This window comes from Anser brachyrhynchus (genome assembly GCF_964034855.1).
Source record: "Anser brachyrhynchus genome assembly, chromosome: W".
In the NCBI taxonomy this organism is placed as follows: domain Eukaryota; kingdom Metazoa; phylum Chordata; class Aves; order Anseriformes; family Anatidae; genus Anser; species Anser brachyrhynchus.
In genome coordinates, this window is record NC_137704.1 from 15,090,506 (window position 1) to 15,111,996 (window position 21,491).

Here is a 21,491-nt window from a genome sequence, read left to right on the forward strand (position 1 = left end):
CTTATCTGTCCTGCCCACTTCACTGCTTGCACTAGAGACAGCAAGCCTTTTTCTAGATCCAAATATCTCATTTCGTCATTGAAAGAGTGGGAGCTAAACTCTAGTGTTTCTTCTGGTTCTTCTGGTACCTTTTGCCAGAGATTACAATGGGAACCATGTTCACTGAATCCCCATTCTACACAGATAGGGTCAGTCACGTGTCAGGGACCTAGCTGTTGAAAGAACCTCCTCTCTTTTATTAATAATTCTAACATGTCCTCAGGCTGTTTAGTTGTCCTGGTTTCGGCTAGGATAGAGTTAATTTTCTACCTGTGCAGTGGCGGTGAGTTGAAACTGCTGTAACTCTTGAGAAAACTTGAGATCATTCCCTCTTGTCCTATCACTAGTTATCTGTGAGAAGAGGATGACCCCCAGCTCCCCACAACTTCCTTTCAGGTAGCTGTAGAGAGCAATAAATAGCAAATGAATTCCTTTTGCTTTGTTTGCATGTGCAGCTTTTGCTTTACCTGTTAAACTTCCTTTATCTCAACCTATGAGTTTTCTCACTCTTGCCCTTCTGATTCTCTTCCCCCATCCCACCGTGGGGGAGTGAGCAAGCAGCTATGTGGTGCTGCCCACAGGGGTCAAAAAAACAACAGTCCTTTCTGGTGCCCAATGTGTGGCTCAAAGGGTTTGAGATAACAGATTTGATTGGAGTGTGATAGACTGAATTTATAGATATTATAGTGGTTTATAGTGGTATATAGATATTATAGTGGTAATTCCACATAATTCCTGTAATTCAGAAATGGGACGAGGTGTAGTGACAGGTACTCCACTAATGGAAGTTTTGTAAAATAAAATTGGTTTTGTAAAGTTTTGGAAAATTGGAAGAAGTTTGATGGATCCCATGGGATATCTAGGAAAAAAAGCAGTGGAATTGTGTCAAATATCTAGGCCCGCTAGGACTGCATTTGGTACTGCAGACCAAATGTGGCCAGAAGTTGGCAGATTTCATTTTGATTGTCTGAGATTTTTGTAATTATTATTGGAGGACCAATTCCCTGACTAACTGGATTGTTGGTATATTTGGGATAATTGAAGACGCGATCAACCACACAAAAATATTTAAAGTAAATAAGTCAAACGATGACAAGAAAAGGGTGTTGCCTTATGCTTTTCTGTCTGTGCAAGCTGCTAATGCAGATAATGCTCCTGCCTTGCCACTACTGCCTTTGGATTCTTCCTCTCTTTCTCCTTCTGCACCCTCTGCTGCTTATCCTGCTTTGCAAGCTCCATTAAAAGAGGTTGTCCTCCCTCCACCCACCCCAGGTACTATGCTGACAGTGTATAGGGTGCATGTGCCTTTTAGTCTGGCAGATCTTGTGGTATGGCATGGTGTGGTATGACACAGCCTCAGACATCAAGAAATATTTTACTAAGCATTCCCCAGGATGGTGAGGTAAATCAGTGGAAGAAGTGATGATGGCACAGCCACGTTTCTGTATAATGGAAGAGACGAGGAAAAAGCTAGACAAAAGAGGAAGCAGCAGAAGGAAAAGGCAAGCTTTTTGGCAGCAACCTGGCAAGGAAGGGATTTTAAGGGCAGATGAGGAAATAATAGACATCAAAGAAGTAGAGGTCAAGTAACACCTGGATATATGTAGAGACCGAGGGACGAGAGGCTGGAGAGCAGCCCTGTGGAAAGGGATCTGGGGGTTCTGGTCGACAACAAGTTGAATATGAGTCAACAGTGTGTCCTGGTAGCCAAAAGGGCCAAATGTATCCTGGGCTGCATTAAGCACAGTAGAGCTAGCTGGTCAAGGAAAGTGATTGTCCTGCTCTTCTTTGTCCTGGTATGGCCTCACCTTGAGTATGGTGTGCAGTTTTGGGCGCTGCAATATTGTGGTGGTTTTTACTCAGGTGGGCAGCCGAGTTCCACTACGGCCGCTCTCTCACTCCCCCCTCCTCAGAGAGGAAGGGGGAGAAAATACGGCACAAAGAGCTCGAGGTTTGAGATCAGGATGATTTAATTAAAGGGAAAGGGAATGGGGAAAAAAAAGAAAAAAAAAAAGAACCAAGGCCGCATGGAAGCACAGAGAGAAAGGGAAAAAAATGTCATTCTCTACTTCCCATCAACGAGCGATGTTCAGCCACATCCTGGGAAGCAGGGCCTCAAAACGCGTAGTGGTTATTTGGGAGGACAGCCCCCTCCCCCACGAGAGCCCCCCTTTTATTGCTGAGTGTGACGTCAGGTGTCATGGAATATCCCTTTGGTTGGTTTAGGTCAGCTGCCCTGGCAATGTCCCCTCCCCATCACTTGCCCACCCCCAGCCTGCTGGCTCTTGGGGGCTTGGAGGGAGTCCTGATGCTGTGCCAGCACTGCTCAGCAATAGACACAACACTGGAGTGATACCAGTGCTGTTCCAGCTACGAGTGCAGAGCACAGCACTGTGTGGGCTGCTGCAGGGAAAGGTGACGCCATCCCAGACAGACCCAGCACAACCTCCACCCTTTATTCCATAACATTTGTGTCACGCTGTTGTGGTTTAACCCGGCTGGCAGCTAAACACCACACAGCCGTTCGCTCACCCTCCCCCCTCCCTCTCTGGGATGGGGGAGAGAAACGGGAAAGTGAAGCCGGTGAGTTGAGATAAAGACAGTTTATTAAGACAGGAATATAATAATAACAATAATAATAATAATAGTGATAATGATAATAGTATTAATAATAATAATGTGTAAGAAACAAGTGATGCACAATGCAATTGCTCACCACCCGCTGACCGATGCCCAGCTTATCCCCGAGCAGCCGGCCCCCCCACCCCGGCTAGCCACCCCTATATATTGTTTAGCATGACGTCAGATGGTATGGAATACCCCTTTGGCCAGTTTGGGTCAGCTGTCCTGGGTCTGTCCCCTCCCAGCTCCTGCTGCACCCCTAGCCTGCTCGCTGGCAGGACAGAGCGAGAAGCCGAAAAGTCCTTGGCCTGGTGTAAGCACTGCTCTGCAACAATTAAAACATCAGCATGTTATCAGCGCTCTTCTCATCCTAATCCAAAACATAGCACCCTACCAGCTACTATGAGGAAAAATTAACTCTGTCCTAACTGGAACCAGGACAGATATCCACCCCTTATTCCATACCATTTATGTCATGCTCAGGTTACACTCTTTTCAATACCTTGTAATTAATCACCATTTTCATCTATGATATATAGCAATCATGGTAGTGATGACATACAATATTATATAATAATTAACATACTACAATTCAACTCATGGGCTATTCTCACCCAGTATCAAATCCCCTTGAGGTACACACCGGACCTCCCCATTCTTTTGCATTACCCACCAAGTGCATCCAGGTCCCTGAGCAAAAGCAATCCCACGAATGGGTTTGCCTTTTCCTGAGGCAGGAGTAGCCCAGACTGTTTTACCCAGCATGTTTCTTACGTGCACTACAGGAACTTTATCCCCTTCTACAGTGCGTAACAGGTTTGATTGGGCAGGTCCAGCTCGGTTGGCAGATCCCCTAGTATTGACTAACCAGGTGGCCTTTGCCAAATGTGTATCCCAATTTTTGAATGTCCCAGCACCCATTGCTTTCAGTGTAGTCTTCAACAGTCCATTGTATCGTTCAACTTTTCCAGAGGCTGGTGCATGATAGGGGATGTGATACACCCACTCAATACCATGTTCTTTGGCCCAAGTGTCTATAAGGTTGTTTCGGAAATGAGTCCCATCGTCTGACTCAATCCTTTCTTTAATTGCTCAATCCTTTCTGGGGTGCCATGTGGCCATAGGACTTGCTTTTCAAGGCCCAGGATAGTGTTCCGGGCGGTGGCATGGGGCACAGGATATGTTTCCAGCCATCCGGTGGTTGCTTCCACCATTGTAAGTACGTGGCGCTTGCTGTTGCGGGTTTGAGGGAGTGTGATGTAATCAATTTGCCAGGCCTCTCCATATTTATATTTCAGCCATCGTCCTCCATACCAAAGAGGTTTTGACCGCTTGGCTTGCTTGACTGCAGCACATGTTTCACAATCATGAATAACCTGTGCTATAGTGTCCATGGTCAGGTCCACCCCTCGATCACGAGCCCATCTGTAGGTTGCATCTCTACCTTGATGGCCTGAGGTGTCATGGGCCCATCGGGCTATAAATAATTCACCTTTATGTTGCCAGTCCAGGTCCACCTGAGCCACTTCGATCTTAGCAGCCTGATCCACCTGCTGGTTGTTTTGATGTTCTTCAGTAGCCCGATTCTTGGGCACATGAGCATCTACATGGCGTACCTTTACAACCAGGTTCTCTACCCGGGCAGCGATATCTTGCCACAGTGCAGCAGCCCAGATGGCTTTGCCCCTGCGCTGCCAGTTGTTCTGCTTCCATTGCTGTAACCACCCCCACAGGGCATTTGCTACCATCCATGAATCAGTATAGAGAGAGAGAACTGGCCACTTTTCTCGTTCAGCAATATCTAAAGCCAGCTGAATGGCTTTCACTTCTGCAAACTGACTCGATTCACCTTCTCCCTCAGCAGCTTCTGCAACTCGTCGTGTAGGACTCCATACAGCAGCTTTCCATCTCCGATGCTTTCCCACAATACGACAGGACCCATCAGTGAACAAGGCATATTTCTTCTCATTTTCCGGTAGCTTGTTGTACAGTGGGGCTTCTTCAGCACGGACCACCTCCTCCTCTGATGATATCCCAAAGTATTTGCCTTCTGGCCAGTCCATAATCACCTCCAAGATTCCTGGGCGACTGGGGTTTCCTATTCGAGCCCGCTGAGTAATCAGTGCAACCCACTTGCTCCATGTAGCATCAGTTGCATGATGTGTAGAGGGGACCCTTCCTTTGAACATCCAGCCTAGTACCGGCAGTCGGGGTGCCAGGAGGAGCTGCGCTTCAGTACCGACCACTTCCGAAGCAGATCGAACTCCTTCATATGCTGCCAATATCTCCTTTTCAGTTGGAGTATAGCGGGCTTCAGATCCTCTGTATCCCCGACTCCAAAACCCCAGGGGTCGACCTCGAGTTTCCCCAGGTTCTTTCTGCCAGAGGCTCCAGGTGGGACCATTCTCCCCGGCTGCGGTTTAGAGCACATTCTTTACATCTGGTCCTGTTCGGACTGGCCCGAGGGCTACTGCATGAACTATTTCCTGCTTAATTTGTTCAAAGGCTTGTCGTTGCTCAGGGCCCCATTCAAAAGCATTCTTCTTACGGGTTACTTGGTAGAGCGGGTTTACAATCAGACTGTAATTTGGAATATGCATTCTCCAAAACCCCACGACACCTAGGAAAGTTTGTGTTTCTTTTTTGCTAGTTGGTGGAGACATAGCTGTTATTTTGTTGATCACATCCATTGGGATTTGAAGACGTCCATCTTGCCATTTTATTCCTAAAAAATGGATCTCTCGTGCAGGTCCTTTAACTATATTCTGTTTTATGGCAAAACCGGCCTTCAGAAGGATTTGGACTATTTTCTTCCCTTTCTCGAAAACTTCTTCTGCAGTGTCACCCCACACAATGATGTCATCGATGTACTGCAGGTGTTCAGGAGCTTCCCCCTGCTCCAGCGCAGACTGGATCAGTCCATGGCAAATGGTAGGGCTATGTTTCCATCCCTGGGGCAGCCGATTCCAAGTATATTGGACTCCCCTCCAAGTGAAAGCAAACTGTGGCCTGCACTGTGCTGCTAGAGGGATGGAGAAAAATGCATTAGCGATATCAATTGTGGCATACCACTTGGCTGCCTTTGATTCCAGTTCATACTGGAGATCTAGCATGTCCGGCACTGGAGCACTCAGTGGTGGCGTGACTTCGTTCAGGCCAGGTCAGTGTTAGCGTAGCAACCACATAACCACCAAGTGATTATATGAAGGTGCTTTATTCAGCGCTGGAAGCCGGGGCAGGTGCCCAAATCTGGCTTCAAGTCCCGTTACTTCCCAGCCATTATTTATACATTCAACATTACGTAAGGCATACATATTCATTACAGGTGGTAACATCAGCCTCGCATTCCATTCTAATTAGCTCTCCTCCCCTTTGCACATGCGTGGTGCTCTCTGGTGGTCGTCCAGGTGGTCGTCCAGATGAAGTAAGGAGTCTTCCTCTCCGCTAAACTTTTCACCTTTCTCACTCGACGCATGCTCCCTCCGCTCCTTGGTTCTGCTTCAACTCATTTCAGCATTTCCAGGTTCTTATCAAAGGTCAGGTTGTACCTGTTCCCTCCCAAGGTTCCCCTTCAAAGATTCATTTGACTGTTCAGTATACTCCCTAAATTTCCCAGTATACATAGATTAATTGATAATGTAAGCACATTTGGCAATGCTTGATTATACTTTATGACCCACCACCTAAGAGACATTAATAAAACATCCATTCGATTCTCCCTAACACTAACATTTCCCCCCTTTGAAAATACTTCACTCATACCAAGAGCAAGTATTTTCATTACTATTAGGTTGAATCGGGTTAGTAGAGGTTAGTAAGTATAACTTGATATAGAGATTAGTAAGTATAATTTAATGCATCTTCGTTAGTCTACTATCTTATTGATTCCTCCATGCCTGCTTGTTAACGCTAGTACTATAGGATGGGGGTGGAGTAAGTGGGATAGTGTGTTCTGGGTGATCCCTAGTAAGGACTCTCATTATTCGGCGATTCCATGCACTACTCCTAACCATTTCTCCCTTCACACACGAGAACATTACTCCCATTGCATCTTTCCAGATGAAGGCCTAGTCCCTCAAAAGTTGCTCCCAACCAATTTTGCTCAGCTTCTTGCTTTTCTTCCTCTAGCTCATGTTCCACATGAGCTAGTTGGGATATGTCATTTTCCACATCTGTAGTTACATTTGGAATATGTACACAGCAATGATCAATTCTGTCTTTCAAATATTCACACACCCCATTCTCTTTTAACAAAAGCATGTCCGGAGCCATTCTGTTTTGCAGGGTCATTTTGGTTGTGGCCTGTAATTGTAAGTTTAAATCTTTGAACCCCTTCTTGGTTACCTTTGCCAACCTGTTTACTTGGCCCATTAAGCTATATATTATTTCCCTATTCTGGTATGTTGCTATTGGGGCAAATAGTGATTCTATCACCCATCCTATCCTGATTGCAGTTGAGGGGTCTTGCCTATCATCATCTTGGTCTACCTCCCTTCTCATTCTAGTTCGCAAGTTTGTCGAACTCCCTTTAAAAGGAGATTTCTTCCAGAGCGGACACAAGGTGGGCAAGCCTAGTGTTATTTCTTTCGCTGGACCATCTAGTTCCAGGTGTGTTGTCCAGGTTCCATCATTAGCAGCCCATACGAAGTGTCCCATACTCCGTATCGTTGAATATTTGCAATTTACCTTGATTCTCTTGTTGCTCTTCTGACTGGTTATATTTCCGTTGACTCGCAGTCCCCTACATGCACATCCGGTCGCTAAAGCTATTTTTACTGGGAGTAAAGGTATGGTTTTCAGGTCCGTATCGCAATCCAGGATCTGGGTGCAGTTCCACCATGGGACTGCCTTCACTCGTTCTCGACTACTAGTTTCCTTCTGATCTGCCATATATTCTTGGTCCCTTTGGCTATCATTTGTCTTACCAGTCCACTGTATGCACCAGGGAGTATTTCCTCCATATTGATATCTCTGCAGTATGCTCATGGTCCATGCGCTATCCCAGCCTTCTAATTCTCTTGATTCACTTACTTCCTCGCATTCCCATTTAACTTTCTCCTGTGATTTTGTACGTTGCTCATCATACTCACACCATCCTAGTCGTCTGCTCATGGTGTTTAAATTCGTGAATTGATAGTTTCTTTTCTTTTCGCATTGTGAGTAGTAGGTAATTACCTTTTCCCTATAATATCCCTCGACCTTCTCCGTTTCCACAGTCTTTTCTGCTTTGCATTGAATTGTTTTATTCCGCTCAATTTGGGGCAATGAAGATGTTATTATGCCCCATGGTATAGGATCCCCTGCTGACTTGGGTACAGGTAAACAAGCAGTTACTTGACTCACATTCTGTATTTTTGCAAAATCCCTAATCAAACCTATCATCAGATTTTCTTCTCGATTCTTTACTACCCATTGCATTCCTGGTGTTGTAGGCTGAATTGATCTTTTCCTTCTGGTTTCGGAGACTGTAATCTTACTAAGTCCTCCAGCAGTTCCGTTATTATACGAACATTGATATTCTTCTAAGTTCTCCCTGGTAACTCCTCTAATCGTTAGGGTCATCTGGCCTTCCAATCTTATATCTGTCTTGTGTTTCTCATCCTCCTCAACTGGATCATTGTTCCTTATCCAGCTGGTATTGGCTCTACTGTTACCCTGTAACCTACAACAATGACCAGGCCTAATTCCATAGCCCTCTTTTCCTCTCAGATTCTCACCAGTTCTCACCAAGCACCTATACTTTCCTTGGTCTTCGAGAGTCAGGCTCCGGGGGTGCAGCTCTACACTTCTTTTTCCCTTGACATTTTTCATTTACCCACCCTTTCTTTTTCCAGTGTTCCCATAATCCCTCATGCCCGCCCTTGTTGTCGTAAATTGTATCGGGGTCTTGCGGGGGGTCTCGGATCTTTTCCCATACAATCCGGGCTTTAGACAGATCTATCGGGGAATCACTTCTGACCCTGCAGATCAGAGTGGCATTATTTCCAACATATATGGTCTTATTCTCTTTCTTCTGAGGTATTTTCAGAGAAGCAGCATTTGTCTCACTATAATACGATAATACCCACCAACCCCAAAACACTCCCAAAATTTGATAAACAATCATATCAAATACTCTGGATCTTTAATTTTGTAGGGCCCAGTGACTGTGTCTCCCAAAGTCTCGGTACTCGTTTCACCCGAGTATAATGTATCCAAGCATCTACCCCTTCTACCTTGACAGCGGTGAAGGTTACCAGTAGAACTTGGTAAGGTCCATCCCACCGTTCCTTCAAGGGTTCCTCGTTCCAATTTTTGATGTAGACTTTGTCTCCTGGCTGTATATCATGCACTGGATTCTCCAAGGCCAGGGGTCGGTTCCACACCAGAACGCTGCGTAGTTGAGCTAAAGTCTTACCAAGGGATAAAACATAATTATATACATCCTGTTTACCGGTAACATGCATATTCGGATTCGGTTCAGGAGACTCATAAGGTTTTCCATACATGATTTCATAGGGACTTACTGACATCCCACTTCTTGGCTTTATTCTAATTCTTAGCAAGGCTATTGGTAAGGCCTGTGGCCACTGTATCTTAGCTTCCTGACAGATTTTGCTTAATTGTCCTTTTAAAGTTTGGTTCATCCTCTCTACCTGACCACTAGATTGAGGCCTCCATGGGGTATGTAAGTTCCAGGTAATTCCCAGTAACCTACTAACCTCCTTAACCACATTGGCAATGAAATGTGGTCGCCTGTCTGAAGAAATACCCAATGGTACACCAAATCTAGGGATTATTTCCCGTAGTAACCATTTTACCATTTCCTTTGCTTGGTTGGTGCGACAGGGAAGGGCCTCCGGCCATCCTGAAAAAGTATCAACCCCTACCAATAGGTATTTATAACCTCTTGCTTAGGCAGTTCCACGAAGTCTATTTGCCAGTAATCTCCAGGCTCTATCCCAGCCCTAGTTCTTCCCATCTCAGCATGTTTCCTTGCTACCGGATTATTCTTTAAGCAAAGCTCGCACTTTGACATTACTGACTTTGCCATTGTTAACATGTGTACCGAGATGACACCTCGTTTCAAATAGGTCACCATTGCTCCTGCACCCCAGTGACATTTGTTATGTTTTATTTGTAAGATTTCTCGCATTACTATAGGAGGCACTATGAGTTGCCCTGTCGTAGTCACATACCATCCGTCAGGATTCTTCTGGGCCTTCATCAAATTTGCAAGTCTCTCATCTTCCGCGGAATACTTTGGGTCTTTAGGTAATTTAAAACAAGAGAGGCCTACCTTTGATGGAATTAGAGCCATTACTTTCCATACTTCACGCGCAACCTTCCGGGCCGTCAAATCTGCCAGTCTGTTACCTTCTGCAATCTCTGACACCCCTCCTTGATGGGCTTTACAATGCATTATGGCCACCTGTTGGGGTTTCTGTACAGCTGTTATTAATTTCAATATTTCTTCCTGGTATTTTATATTAGTCCCTTGTGAGGACAGCATTCCCCTTTCTTTCCATAATGCCCCATGTACGTGAACTACCCCAAATGCATATTTTGAATCTGTCCAAATATTCACATTCTTACCCTCGCTTAGTTCCAGGGCCCGCGTCAGGGCAATTATTTCTGCTCGTTGGGCTGAAGTTCCCGGAGGTAGGGAATTTGCCTCAATCACTACCTTTGATGTAGTTACCGCGTATCCTGCATAACGAGTCCCATTTTCCACAAAGCTGCTTCCATCCGTGAAAAGTTCCCAATCCGGTCTCTCCAGAGGCTGGTCCTTTAAGTCTGTTCTGCTGGCATAGGTATGTTCGATGATCTCCACGCAATCATGACTGAGGTCTCCTTCCTCCGTAGTTGTTCCTAGAAACACTGCTGGGTTCAATAAGTTAGTAGTTCTTAAGATTACATCATCTTGCTCAGTTAGTATAGCTTGATATTTCATCATTCGGCTGGGTGATAGCCAATGGCCCCCCTTTTGCTCCAATACCGTAGTCACCATATGTGGCACGAACACCTCAATTCGTTTTCCTAATGTGAGCTTCCTGGCTTCCTGTATTAAAAGGACTGTGGCTGCCACGGCCCTTAAACACGAGGGCCATCCAGTGCTTACCGCATCCAATTGTTTAGAAAAATACCCCACAGGTCTTTTCCAGCTCCCAAGTCGCTGGGTCAGTACTCCTAATGCCAATCATTGTCTCTCATGCACAAACAGCTGGAAGTCCTTTGATAAGTCCAGCAAGCCCAAGGCAGGCGCCTTTATCAGGGCTTCCTTTAATTTCTTAAAGGCCTCTTGTTGTGGCTTTCCCCAGGCAAATGTACAGGCCTTTTGGGTTTCATAGAGGGGCTTTGCTATGAGTCCATAGTCCATTACCCACAGTCTGCACCACCCGGCCATACCTAGGAAAGCCCGTAGTTCATGCAAATTTCGCGGCTCGGGGATTTCACAAATAGCTTGTATTCGGTTAACTCCCAATTTTCTTTGTCCTTGAGAAATTTCACATCCCAAATAAATTACTGTTGTGCACGCGATTTGTGCCTTTTGTTTAGAAACCTTGTACCCATTTAGTCCCAATTGATTCAAAATATCAATAGTTACCTGAATACATTCTGACTCTCCTTCGGTAGCTATTAATATATCGTCCACATATTGTAACAGCAGGTATCGATCCTTTGGTACCTGAATCTGTCCTTGGTTAATCCAATCTTCTATTTCTTTAGCTAGTTGACCGCCGAAGAGGGTCGGGCTATTCTTGAATCCTTGAGGCAATCTTGTCCAGGTCAGTTGCATCTTTCGTCCGTTCCGTGGATTTTCCCATTCAAAAGCAAAGAGTTTTCTACTATCCTTGTCAATGGGTATGCAGAAGAAGGCATCTTTTAAATCAATTACCGTAAACCACTTATATTTCTCTTTTACAGATGTTAACAATGTATAAGGATTAGCCACCACTGGGTGAATATCTTTTGTTATTTCGTTTATTGCCCTAAGGTCCTGCACTAGCCTGTATTCCCCATTAGGTTTCTTTACTGGGAAAATTGGGGTATTATATTCGGATTTGCATTCCTCCAGAATGTGGTAGCTAAGAAATTTATCTATAATCTTTACTATTCCTAGCCTAGCTTCTAGCTTCAATGGGTACTGTTTAATCCGTACCGGTCGGGCCCCTTCCTTAAGTTCAATTTTTACTGGCTGGGCTACTTTCGATTTTCCGGGCACGTCCGTTTCCCAAATCATAGGCATTACTGCATTTTCTACCTCTTTTGGTATATGAGGAACAGCCTTCTCTTTAATCATTAATATTTGTCCCACTTTTGATTCCGGGATTCTCATAATCAATTCTCCATCTTCAAACGTTATGGTAGCGTTTAGTTTAGTTAACAAATCCCGTCCCAAAAGAGGAATAGGGCATTCTGGTACATATAAAAATTCATGCGTAATTTCTTTACCTCCAAACCGTAAATCAAGGGGTTGTAAGAACGGCCGTATTTCCTCCTTCCCGGTGGCACCTACAATAGTAGTTTTCCTTTTCCCTATCTTACCACTTAATTTATTGAGTACTGAATATGTGGCCCCTGTATCAATTAAAAATTTTACTTCCTTATTTCCTATTTGAATTTTTACTAAGGGCTCTTTAGTTTCTGCTACCGGATCTCCTAGTCAGCTACTATATTCCCCAGAACCATCGCCTTGGCTGCTTCTTGGTTTAGGAACGGATTTCCCCCACCAACGATCAGCTGTCCACGGAGAGGGCACTCGTTTTTCCAATGACCCTCCCCCTTACAATGGGCACATTGGTTAAGACCCAGCCGGTTTCCCCCTGAGCTCGGGTAGCCTCTCCCTATTCCTCTACCTCGACCATTAATATTTCCTCTTCCCCTGCCCCTTAATCCTGCATGTTCTCTCCCTTGAATTACTGCTAATAAGTTCTGTTGTTGCCTTTTTGTCGTTTCCTTTTCTCTATTATTATACACTTTCCAGGCTATTTCCAACAGCCTATCCAAATTTCTCAAATCTGCACCTTCCAACTTTTGCAATTTCTTCCTAATATCCTCTTGGGCTTGTCCCAAGAAAATGAGTGCTAATTGAGCTTTAGCTTGCTCAGTCTCTACGTCTAAATCCGTATATTTCTTAGCAGTTTCTTTCAATCTCTCCAAAAAGGCGGAAGGTGATTCCGCTTTTTCTTGCCTGACATTATACAGTTTTGACCAATTTATGGTCCGGGGCATGGCATTCTGTACCCCGACTTGTACCCAATCTTGATATCTCTTCAGCCTCCTTATTCCATCCCCTGTGTTATAATCCCATTGGGGATCCTCAGTGGGGAAGTTTTGATCTAGATTTCCAAGCACTAATCCATTTCGTATATCCTCTCGGGCTCTCTCTCTAGCTGCCTGCAATACCATGTCTTTTTCTGTCGAGTTCATCAAAGTGTCCAGGATCACCTGGAGATCATCCCAATCGGGATTTTGGGTTTTAATTATCATTTTCATTACCCTGGCTACTTTATCTGGGTTTTCCCTGTAGGTGCCGGCTGCTTGTTTCCATATCATTAAATCCCCAGCTGAAAAAGGCACCTTAACGTATACCGGTCCTTCTGTCCCCACTCCTTGCCTGAGGGGAGCGATTATTTTCCCTCTCTGTTCATTTATAGTTTCTCCTGCCCTTCGCTGTTGCCGAGTCCTATGTGACACAGGGGAGACAAAAGTCGGGGATTCTCCATCACTACTGCTATCTTCATTCTCCCTTTCCTCTCCCTGTCCTGGCTCTTCCGGCGGAGCTGACGGCGCAACTTCCAAATCAATATTTCCATTATTCATTTCCCCATAATACTTATTATTCTCTATTGCCTGATGCTGTATACAGCGTCCCTCCTTAGTACATGCACAACAACATTCCTCGGTTGAAACTTCAAGCACCATTATTCCACAAGCATGCTGCCATTCAGGCTTTCGGCGCAAATAAAAGAATAATTCCACATACGGCAGTTCATCATATTTTCCTTCCCGCTTGCAAAATAGCATTAATTGTAAAATTGTATTATATTGCAATGTTCCATTCTCAGGCCAAGTTTCTTGGTCCTCTAGTTTATACTGTGGCCACCAAATATTACAATAATCAATCAGCTTTCCTTTCCGCATTTCTTGACCAAAACCTCCCTCTTTCCAATGCGCTAGCAAACACCCCAGTGGGGATGTTCGCGGGATAGGTACATCTTTTCCCAGAATTCCTTTTAATTTTTTTCATTTTGAGCTTATGATACAAACCCAAAAGCTGCCGGAGCAGCAGCACACTCCCCCAGAAGCTGCCGGAGCAGCAGCATGCTTACCAGATACCAATAATACCAGGTGCTGACCCTTCAGCACAAACCAATACAATTACCAATACCAAACCACCAATGCCGAACCTGCAGAGCTTTCGCTCTGTCTAATGGACGGCGCCTAGGCTTACCCCGGGAGCTCCCTGCCCAACCGAGCGTGGCTTTCGCCGCGTCTGACCGGCAGGCTTTCCCAACCAAATCGGTACCAAATACCCAAAGTCGAAAGCACCTTTGCTTACCGCTCCAGTGGTACGTCGTGAGCAGCGGAGGTCGGTCGCGGTCAACTGCTCCCCGAGAATCCCTCGGTGCCGGCTGGAGCGAAACCGAGACACGATCCGCCTCAGCAGTGCCCACGCTGTCCCATCTGGGTCGCCAAAATGTTAGCGTAGCAACCACATAACCACCAAGTGATTATATGAAGGTGCTTTATTCAGCGCTGGAAGCCGGGGCAGGTGCCCAAATCTGGCTTCAAGTCCCGTTACTTCCCAGCCATTGTTTATACATTCAACATTACGTAAGGCATACATATTCATTACAGGTGGTAACATCAGCCTCGCATTCCATTCTAATTAGCTCTCCTCCCCTTTGCACATGCGTGGCGCTCTCTGGTGGTCGTCCAGGTGGTCGTCCAGATGAAGTAAGGAGTCTTCCTCTCCGCTAAACTTTTCACCTTTCTCACTTGACGCATGCTCCCTCCGCTCCTTGGTTCTGCTTCAACTCATTTCAGCATTTCCAGGTTCTTATCAAAGGTCAGGTTGTACCTGTTCCCTCCCAAGGTTCCCCTTCAAAGATTCATTTGACTGTTCAGTATACTCCCTAAATTTCCCAGTATACATAGATTAATTGATAATGTAAGCACATTTGGCAATGCTTGATTATACTTTATGACCCACCACCTAAGAGACATTAATAAAACATCCATTCGATTCTCCCTAACACTAACAACAGCACTGTGTGGGCTGCTGCAGGGAAAGTCGACGCCATCCCAGATAGACCCATAAAACTATTAGAGTGTGTCCAGAGGAGGGCAACAAATATGGTGAAGGGTCTAGAGGGCAAGATGTATGAGCCAGGAGTTGAACTCGATGACCTTGTGGGTCCTTTCCAGCTCCGGAGATTCCATGATTCCATGATCTTGGTATGCATATGTACAGCAAGTGTTGTTTACTAACACATATACACCTCTTTGAGTGATGAACTCATAATCTAATGCCATTCCATTTTTCAGGGCTACTTGGGATGCTTATTTTGCATTTAACTGTAAATGTCAAAAAGCATCAACTGTAGCATTACCCACCTCTTCTGTTGCTGTCAATAGATTAGTATTAGTCATTCCTCAAGGTCTTACCATATAACGGTTTTTACAGGTTAGTATATGACCAGTAATATAAACTCAAATACAAAATCATAGAGCAAACAAAGTTACAATGTCCCAAAAAAATCAGCAGGTTCAGGTAATAACAATAGGGTCATCAAACTCTATTTGTGGGGCCATAGGTTGCTCTTCTGTTGTCGTTTCATCAAAGGAATTTCATCCAGATCATTCAGCTTTACTGTGAAACACTCTGCATCTCTACTGTGTCTGAAGGTGGTGTGACTTTTTTACACTGGAAAGTGAGGATCCAGTTGAGCAGGCCCTTGCACTTTACTACAGTATTAGTAATTACCAGTATTGATAAGGTCCCTTCCAGCACAGCTGAAGTGTGTGTTTTCACTGCTATGCCTTAATGTAGACCAAGTCTCCTGATTTCAAAAAGTGACATATTTCAGTGGTGGATTCAAGTAAGGCTTCTTTCAGCTGTCTGTGGAAAGTCCTTACATATTTCATTAATACCAGACAATATTTTAGAAGACCATTATCTGTTATTTTTAAGGTTGACTGTATGAGAGTTGAGAGTGCTCTGTAAGACAATCACATGGGTCTGCCCATTAAAATCTCATGAGGTGACAGCCCGTATTTTCTATTCACAATGCTTCTTATATACATCAGTGGGAGAGGTAATGCATCCAGATATTTCAGGACAGCCTTTGCACAAATCTTAGCCAATTTGGTTTCCAAATCAGAGTTGTTCCTCTCTACAGTCCTGCTAGATTGGGGATGATAGGAATGATAACACTTTGGTTCTATTTTTAGGGCTGCACAAATTTTCTGCATTACTTGTCCAGTAAAATGCATCCCCTATCACTATGTAGTGTTAGGGATATAGCAAACCAAAGAATTAGTTCTCTCAGCAACGTTTTTTTTTTGGAACAGTTCTTGTGTCTGCATATTTATGAGGATTTGCCTCTTCTCATCCTGAGAACATATCTAAAATGACAAGGACATATTCAAAATTAAATAAAATAGGTATTTGCATAACATCAATTTGCAAGTTTACAAATCGTCTCCACAGTGTAGGGGGCTCAGCTATATTTGGCTTCTCCTGCTGTCCTACATTATTTTGGTGAAACTGTGTCCTAATGATATGAAGATTCAGGAATTAGAGCAATACTTTACTAGCAAGTTTCACTTTGCCCATCCCCTGTGCGTAAATTACTGTTGTTCTCTTAAGGGCAGAATCTTTCAAGGATCCCTAGAAGGGTTCCAGCTCCTCATGGAAAAGAAAAAGAAATCATATATATGTATATATATATATATATTCTCTTGGATCAGGGACTTACTGAGCATCTTTGGACACAAGGACCTGTTGTGCCACTGAGAGTCATACTGGCTGACCCAGTGTTGCCCTGTCCAGCCACTTCTTGTTTAGTAGCAGGATGGTATGTGTTTGTCTAATGACAGTACCCACAAGAGATTTACAATTCCATTAGGTACATTATTTACAGAGTTAAGGGATGTTTGTTCCCATAGAATTCTGTGAATTTCTGAGAATTCTGAGAATTTCTGTGGGAAATCCCACAGATTTCCTCTGTACTACAATCAGGTTTAAATCTCAGTAAGATGAGACTTTTCCTTTACACCTGTGCATTTCCCTTTTCTACCTGATTCTTCACAAATGTGAAAGTTCAGTATGTAGAGAGCTCAGCCTTAGCCTTATTCTTTCAGGTTTCCTTCTGCTCTATAGCCAATATCATTACTGATTTGATGGGTGGAAGTGATCTATTACTTGGAGGATGTGTTGCATGTACTCTGGTAAACATTTCTTTTCATCCCCCACACTACAAATTCTGGGCCCTAGGCCTGCAGTTTGAGCCATTTACACATCTTATTGCTCTTCAGAGCAATTATATGCTCTTATTTGCTCTTTCTGAGAAGGCAATGGCCCCAATGAAGTGCATCTACACTAAAGCACGCAACATGGGCAACAAACAAGAGGAGCTGGAAGCCATCGTGCAGCAGCAAGCTATGACTTGGTTGCCATCACTGAAACGTGGTGGGACCACTCCCATGACTGGAGTGCTGCAATGATTGGCTATAGGCTCTTCAGAAGGGACAGGCAGCACAGAAGGGGTGGTGGTGTGGCTCTCTATATTAAAGAGTGTTTTGATGTTGTGGAACTTGAGGCTGGGAATGATAAGGTTGAGTCCCTATGGGTTAGGATCAGCAGGAAGGCCAACAAGGCAGGCATCCTGGTAGGGGTCTGTTATAGACCACCAGGATGAGGACACAGATGAGGAGTTCTAAAGGCAGCTGGCAGAAGTCGTGCAATCGCCAGCATTTGTTCTCTTGAGGGACTTCAACTTCCCAGATGTATCCTGGAAATACAGTACAGCTCAGAGGAAGCAGTCTAGGAGGTTTCTGGAGAGCGTGGAAGATAGCTTCCTGATGCAGCTGGTTAGTGACCTACCATGGGAGGTGCCCCTCTTGACCTTCTGTTCACAAACAGTGACGGACTGGTGGGAGATGTGGTGGCCGGGAGCTGTCTTGGGCAGAGTGACCACGAAATGGTAGAGTTCTCTATTCTTGGCGAAGTCAGGAGGGGGATCAGTAAAACTGCTGTCTTAGACTTCTGGAAGGCAGACTTTGAGCTATTCAGGACACTGGTTGGCAGAGTCCCTTGGGAGGCAGTTCTGAAGGGCGGAGGAGTCCGGGAAGGCTGGGCACTCTTCAAGAAGGAAATCTTAAAGGCTCAGGAGCAGTCTGTCCCCACGTGCCCAAAGACAAGCCGGCACGGAAGAAGACTGGCCTGGATGAACAGAGAGCTGTGGCTAGAGCTTAGGAAAAAGAAGAGGGTTTATGATCTTTGGAAAAGATCATAATGATTTATGATTTTTGGAAAAGAGGGCGGGCCACTCAGGAGGACTATAAGGATGTTGTAAGGCTGTGCAGGGACAAAATTAGAAAGGCCAAAGCTCATCTGGAGCTCAATCTGGCTACTGCTGTTAAAGATAACAAAAAATGTTTTTATAAATATATAAACACGAAAAGGAGGACTAAGGAGAATCTCCATCCTCTACTGGATGCGGGGGGAAACTTAGTGACAAGAGATGAGGAAAAGGCTGAGGTGCTTAATGCATTCTTTGCCTCAGTGTTTAGCAGCAAGACCAGTTGTTCTCTGGATACCCAGTACCCTGAGCTGGTGGAAGGGGATGGTGAGCAGAATGTGGCCCTTATAATCCATGAGGAAATGGTTGGCAACCTGCTACAGCACTTAGATGTACGCAAGTCAATGGGGCCGGATGGGATCCACCCGAGGCTAATGAGAGAACTGGCGGAAGAGCTGGCCAAACCGCTTTCCATCCTTTATCAGCAGTCCTGACTATCAGGGAAGGTCCCAGTCAACTGGAGGCTAGCAAATGTGACGCCCATCTACAAGAAGGGCCCGAGGGTGGACCCAGGAAACTATAGGCCTGTCAGTCTGACTTCAGTGCCAGGGAAGCTCATGGAGCAGATTATCCTGAGTGTCATCACATGTCACTTGCAGGGCAAACAAGCGATCAGGCCCAGTCAGCATGGGTTTATGAAAGGCAGGTCCTGCTTGACAAACCTGATCTCCTTCTATGACAAAGTGATGCGCTTAGTGGACGAGGGAAAGGCTGTGGATGTGGTCTACCTTGACTTCAGTAAGGCTTTTGACACTGTTTCCCACAGCATTCTGAAGAAACTGGCTGCTCATGGCTTGGACTGGCATACACTTTGTTGGGTTAAAAACTGGCTGGGTAGCCGGGCCCAAAGAGTCGTGGTGAATGGAGTTAAATCCACTTGGAGGCCGGTCACTAGTGGAGTCCCCCAGGGCTCAGTACTGGGGCCAGTCCTCTTTAATATCTTTATCAATGATCTGGATGAGGGGATTGAGTGCACCCTCAGTAAGTTTGCAGACGACACCAAGTTAGGTGCATGTGTTGATCTGCTCGAGGGTAGGAAGGCTCTGCAGGAGGATCTGGATAGGCTGGACCGATGGGCTGAGGCCAACTGTATGAAGTTCAACAAGGCCAAGTGCCGGGTCCTGCACCTGGGGCACAACAACCCCAAGCAGCGCTACAGGCTGAGAGATGAGTGGCTGGAAGGCTGCCTGGCAGAGAAGGACCTGGGAGTATTGGTTGATAGTCGGCTGAATATGAGCCAGCAGTGTGCTCAGGTGGCCAAGAAGGCCAACAGCATCCTGGCTTGTACCAGAAATAGTGTGGCCAGCAGGTCTAGGGAAGTGATTGTCCCCCTGTACTCGGCTCTGGTGAGGCCGCACCTCGAGTACTGTGTTCAGTTTTGGGCCCCTAACTACAGGAAGGACATGGAGGTGCTCGAGCGAGTCCAGAGAAGGGCAACGAAGCTGGTGAGGGGTCTGGAGAACAAGTCTTACGAGGAGCGGCTGAGGGAGCTGGGATTGTTCAGACTGGAGAAGAGGAGGCTCAGGGGGGACCTTATCACTCTCTGTAAGTACCTTAAAGATGGCTGTAGCGAGGTGGAGATTGGTCTATTCTCCCACGTTTCCGGTAATAGGAAGAGAGGGAATGGGCTAAAATTGCACCAGGGGAGGTTTAGGTTGGATATTAGGAAGAACTTCTTTACTGAAAGGGTTGTTAGGCATTGGAATGGGCTGCCCAGGGAAGTGGTTGAGTCACCATCCCTGGAGGTCTTTAAAAGACATTTGGTTGTAGCACTTAGTGATACGGTTTAGTGGAGGACTTGTTAGTGTTAGGTCAGAGGTTGGACTAGGTGATCTTGGAGGTCTCTTCCAACCTAGACGATTCTGTGATTCTGTGATATGTTGTAGATGGGGCCCTTCCTTTGAACATCCAGCCCAGCACCAGCAATCGGGGTGCCAAGAGGAACTGTGCTTTAGTACCAACCACTTCCGAAGCAGATCAAACCCCTTTATATACTGCCAATATCTCTTTTTCAGTTGGAGTGTAGCAGGCCTCGGATCCTTTGTATCCACGACTCCAAAACTCCAGGGGTTGACCTTGAGTCTTTCCTGATGCTTTCTTGCAGGGGCTCCAGGTAGGGCCATTCTCCCTTGCTGAAGTATAAAGAACATTTTTTACATCTTCTCCTGCCCGAACTGTCACAAGGGCTATTGCATGGACTGTTTAATTTTTCCAAAGGCTTGTAGTTGCTTGGGACCCCACTTGAAATCGTTCTTACAGGTCACGTGGTAGAGAGGGGTAAGAATCAGACTGTAATTTGGAATATGCATTCTCCATAATCCCACAAGGCCTCAGGTGGATCTGGACTGGCAGCCATTGCTTGGGGACTTTCTGTGCATTGTTTAGCTGGTAGTGAGCAAGTACTTTGTGCATCACTTGTTTTGTGTATTTTTTTTCCTTTCCTGTCCTATTAAACTTTCTTTATCTCAACCGACAACTTTTACTTGTTTTTCCTTCTGATTCTCTTCTCCATTCCACCATGGACAGAGAGTGAGCAAGCAGCTGTGTGGTGCTTAGCTGACTGCCAGGTCAGGGCCACACAGCATGTGGCAAATGCCAATAGCATATTTCAGGTCCTTACAGATGTACACTTTCTTCCCTTGTGCTTCCCTCCAGCCTTCTGTCAGGGCTTTCATATCAGCTGCTTGAGTACTATGTTCAGGAGAACTGGGCTCTGCTATTAATACCTCATTCTCAGTCATGATGGCATACCCTGTTACTCTCCTTCCTTCCAGATCGTAAAATGAACCATCTACAAAGAGTCAAGTCTTGAGTTGTCAGCATATATCTGTAAGGTCTGCTCTTACCTTTTCTTGATTTTGGGTTACATGCAGTCATGATGTGGTTCCCCTTCATCCAGTAGCAGTAACAAGGTAGCCAGGTTCAAGGTGCCGCATCTTCTCAAAAGGATGTTTGCTGTCAGCAACAGCAATTTGCATTTCTGGAGCCTCTAAAAACTCAACACTCATGATGCACATTTAGTTAACATAGAATCACAGAATCATAGAATCATAGAATGGCCTGGATTAAAAAGGACCTTAAAGATCATCTAGTTTCAACCCCCTGGACATGGGCAGGGTTGCCAACCACTAGAGCAGGCTGCCCAGAGCCGCATCCAGCCTGGCCTTGAATGCCTCCAGGGATGGAGGCATCCACAACCTCTCTGGGCACCCTGTTCCAGTGCCTCACCACCCTCTGAGTGAAAAACTTTCTCCTAAT